Here is a 4,822-nt window from a genome sequence, read left to right as displayed (position 1 = left end):
CGCTGCTCGCTCGGGCACCCATCCTCGGCCTCACGCCGCCCATCTAGAGAGATAGGGGCCGCGGGTGATGAGGCCGACGTGCCGTCGTCCCGTCTTCTGCGAGGTCGAGGAGTGCCAATCCCACCTCGCCGACGTCTCCTTCATCCAGCCGGCTGCCGCCTTGGCCGACTCCTTCTCCCCTCCCATCCTCCTCCTGTCGCGTCTCCTCCCCGTCGTCAGGCCACATGCTGCTCCACCCTTCCTCCTTCCCTCCCATCGTTCGCTCTAAAGCTAGGAGTGGGTGAGGAGGCTGAGCCACTGCCCGCCGCCGTCCCGCAACACCTCCTGTTCGACCACGCCGAGGAAGTACTGGACCTTCATCCTTGCGTCTGTGCACCTCTGGGAAGGAGACGACCCGAGGTAAGGCGCCTTCATCTTTGTTTGTTTATTATATTGGAGATGCCCTGTTCTAATGGTAATAGATGATATTTCTGTGATTAGATGTCAGGGCATGTTCACAATCCTTTTTTGGGTGTAAGTACCATATGGGTTTCCTTGGCAATCCTTCAGGATTTTGCTATTTCTGTAGTTGTTTGTCTGGACTCTGGAGAGGCATGTACATATGCAGATTGCCTGGGAATAAGGATAACCGGCATTGACATAATATTTTGTGTATATCTGGTAACAGTAAAGTCACAACAATGTTAGTCATATTATACAGTTCATTTCAGAAGGTTAATTTATGAAACGGGACGAAGGGCCTCAAGCAGTTAACACCACTTCACTGGAAAGTGGAATGGTGTGTTCTGAAGTTTATTTAGATTCTGGTACTTTCGAATGCAGGATTTTTTAGTTGCTAATTGCAGGACATGCTTGTATTGAAAAATAAATCATCTTTTCACATATACAAAACTTTGTAAGGTTTGAGTGCTGGTTTTGGAACCGCTTCCGTTTCTATTTTACTGTACTCTTCTCAGTATAGATGATCCTCTGAACTCTGAAGTTTCAATTTTTGTTGCATATTTCTCCGTTTGCAGACCAGTTGTTTGGTTGTCCTTTTAATCAAAACTTATGTTGTTATGTTTGGAGGCGAGTCTGCTTTGGTCTCATCCTGATGGAATTCATTAAGATCATATCATGGTGGGAATGTTAAGAGCGGGGATCTTATATTTAGAAACAGCAAGGTGATCCATTTGTTGGTTTGTGCCTTCTTCCTGTTAAATTGTTTTCAGAAATTATTACTAGGTAAGAATCAATCTTATTCACTGCTCTGTGACAAATGGAATGATTTGTCATTTTCGATGTTGAAGTGCCATCATCTAGGTTTACGATCCCTTTAGTTAGTCTGTGTTTTTAGAAACTAGAGAAACGATGACTGTCTATGTAAACACAAGAAAGGCATGTAGTACCTTACATTGATAGTGTGATTGTTAACCTGTTGTGATATTGAAAACATGATATAAAGGATATATTTTATGACTGAATGTTTGACGACTCGGAGAATCCCAGTTCTGATTGGTACATGAATCTTCTTATATTTTGTCCATCCTTTTTTGATTTGATATTATTAGTGATATTTGCTATTTCCTTGAAAGTTATGCAGTTTTCAAGCACACATTTAGTTTAGGTGAATCTAAACTAAATATGTGAGCCTTGTCAGTTTTCAAGCACACATTTAGTGATACTTGGCATTTACTTTAAAGTTATGCAGTTTTCACTGGGAGAATCTCATTAGATAGCCTAATCTGTGAGCTTTGAGTATCATATTTCGTCTCCCAGTTCTTTTGTCGACATGGTTCCAAAAGAAGTATGATTGCTTCCTGCATTTCTAATATCCAGCAGGCATAGGATATTGGCAATCTCTAAATTTGTTCATGCATAAAAAGTAGTTATACACAGTTGGAAACTCTGTTTTTTATATGTGATTGAAGAAAAAAACTTTGCTTCTAGAAGTTGAGTTTCCTTCTTGAATATGTGGTCTTTAATATTGGATGCTGCCATCAGTTTGGTCTCTCGAGTATAAAAAATCTTTTCACCCGGTGAGATGTGTGACTGTGTCGTCTTCTTGATGCAGGTGCTATTTTGTTTGTCAGTGATAGGCCTCGTGGAGTTGCAGTTGGTATGTTGGATTCATGTTTGCTGCCTTCGCTCTGTATGGAAATGTTATACGATATAATGGGTAAGATCCATATTTTATTTAATCCAGAACTCTTGTACGAAAACTTGTGCAGTAGTCAAAATATGTTGTGTATAAATAGGAATAATATAGTTGGCAAATAAGATGCCACCGTTGATGCTCTCCAGCAGTAGCTATGCAGATATATTTATCTTCTGCAAATGAACTTCTATAGAATTATGGGCTTGGTATTGCAAGCTTGACAGAATCTTAGCATTGTCATATGGTCGGCGACGACTTCTCATTGTAGTTGCATCACAATTGCGATTTGGACAAGTTCCATTTAAAGAAACTATAAATTATTCTCAATGATTTATTTCTGTCTCAACTCCACATATGGCTGCCACTGATGATGTTCATTCTGTCTCATTTTTATGAAGGTAGCCCTACCACAAGCCATAATCCTTGAAGCATTGACCCACCTATACATCATGGACCCAATTTAATTAATTTATTTGCTTTGCCTGAACAATTAGTACAATATGTTCCTTAGAAATCTGCATTTACCTCTCTGTAATAGTTTTAAAGTTCACATATCATGTATATTTATTACCATATCCTGCTTAAATCTTTGGGCCTTCTTTGTAAGAATATATTATTATTTTTCTATTGCAGCTTTCTCCTGGAACCATCGTCATAAACCAATCAACTCTTTGAGAATGGATGGTACGCCACTATACTCGACTGCTATTCTCACATTGCTTTGCTATCTGCTATTTTCGTACCTGACTTGGCTTGCCTGTGTACTCCCAAATTTAATATTCTCTTTCTTAGTTAACAGTGCTATGCACATATTTATGTCATTCCTGTCTATTTTTGAAGCAGAATAAAGAAACACCCCATGGTAAAAGGTTTATATATGGCCCGACCAATTAAGCACTGATATGGCATAGTCAGAATATATGGTTCTTTCCAATTATTAGTTGTCCTTTTCCATTCTGAAAGCAACTGAATGTGATGACAAACCATACTAACCAGCCATGTGCCATGGTTTCAGAATCATATTCTGATATTCCTACATGCAAATCATTTTTGAGGTGAAGAACCAGATCTCTTTTGCCTCAAAGTAACTTAAAAACCAAGCTATCAAAGCTAGCTAAAGGTCTCATTGCGCATTCCTATCTTTTGTAGTGTGCCGATGTTTGTTTTGTACAACTTATAAGGAACTATGCACTACTATGATCTGGATATGGTCTATGTAAATATTGCACCACATCCTACCTGAAAAGGAATTGGAATCATATGTATTGCTTTTCTAGTCGTGCTCACTCGCTGGCTTCTAATTGCTAATGCCTTGCTGCTATCAGGAGAAGACAACATCAAGAAGGCCATGGCTGAGGCAAAACTGTGAACAAGAAGCGGGCAAGATGTGTTGATGCAAGATATCTTTTGCTATATCGTGCATCATGATCGTATGACCCACTCTATGCATATGAACCCCTATATTGGATATTCTTACATTTTATTGAATCATATCCTTCCTTCAGAATTGTGTCTTAGGCTTTTGCTCTTATGCTCCTGCTGTTGTACTAAACTTAATGTCAGCTAATGTCCTTTGTCGCCCCGCACTGTTGTACTAAACTTAATGGCAGCTAATGTCCTTCGGGCACCCCACATCAAGGTGTGTTGCTTATTTTTTGTGGTCTTGTGAACACACTGAACTTGATGTTACCTTATAATCTCCTGCCGATATTGAGCATCACTATGTTTTCCTTCTATAATGTTTCTTTTTCACTTTATTATTATCTGTTGGGACCGGCACCCTCGCGCCAAGGCGCGGACCCGATCTAGTATATATGCAAAGAGGTGAGATTTATTAAAGGAAAAAATGTGTCAGGTCCCGTTTGTGTGTAGCTTTCGATCTGGAGCGAGAGAAAGAGCAGGGATGGAGAAGTCTTGGTGCTACACGTGAGCAAGGATGCGCGAAACCTTTTTGGATCTTCTGCAAGGTAAGGCTACTAAAGGAATTCTTTAATTTCCTCTATCTTTGCTTGTATGTACAGGATGGCTGCGGTGCATACTACGGAAAACAAAGGCGCGGTCCAAGTCCATTAATGATTGACATGATGCAAGTCGATGAAGATGGACGTGTGCGGCGAGAGGTGATGTGCGTATAAGGCTCAGAAATGTCTGGAGTGCGTCGTGTAGTGATCATGCAAATAGAGGGCGTCAAGCAATGCATAGAGATGTGCGGGGGATACGACGCAGGGTGGAGCATGGTTGCAGTCGGATAATTTCGGCTGGGCCAGACTGAAAAGTCTGACGACCGATGGGGATGTCGGCCAAAGTAGAAGACAGCGTGATGCTGATGGTGGCCGACTTCTGGCGCGTGGAAACACGTGGTGCAGGCCTCAGGGTTTGTGCGGCTTCGACAGAGTATGCCGCGAGGTTGATTTAAGACAGTGCACATGAGAGCTCGGAATCGACAGAGCGCACGGTGGCACTTACAACTACCATGGAGTCATGTTGAAGGTGGAGCTGGAGTCTGATGAAAGACTTCACTATGTGCTGATGGAGGGGCTGCGGTGTAAGAATTCGGAGAGTCGAAGCCTATTTCAGCGAGATACACTACTGAAAAAATGGCTATAGCTCATATGGACATTAATGACGCACTATACATGTGGTGCGCCATTACTAAATAGTAATGGCGCACCATGTGTAGGTACG

General features: G+C 41.5%; 1 long non-coding RNA gene across 1 annotated transcript; it reads left to right on the top strand.

Annotated features, from left to right (window-relative positions):
• The first annotated feature begins 2,768 nt into the window (after positions 1 to 2,768).
• On the top strand, positions 2,769 to 3,639 carry LOC123042895 (uncharacterized). The gene is made up of 2 exons (XR_006418933.1): positions 2,769 to 2,821; positions 3,463 to 3,639. It is a non-coding gene; the product is annotated as an uncharacterized lncRNA (long non-coding RNA).
• Positions 3,640 to 4,822: the final 1,183 nt, after the last annotated feature.

This window comes from Triticum aestivum, chromosome 2B (assembly GCF_018294505.1).
Source record: "Triticum aestivum cultivar Chinese Spring chromosome 2B, IWGSC CS RefSeq v2.1, whole genome shotgun sequence".
NCBI classification, from domain to species: Eukaryota; Viridiplantae; Streptophyta; class Magnoliopsida; order Poales; family Poaceae; genus Triticum; species Triticum aestivum.
Note: the sequence above shows the minus strand (reverse complement) of the source record. Positions and strands in the feature narration are given on the sequence as shown.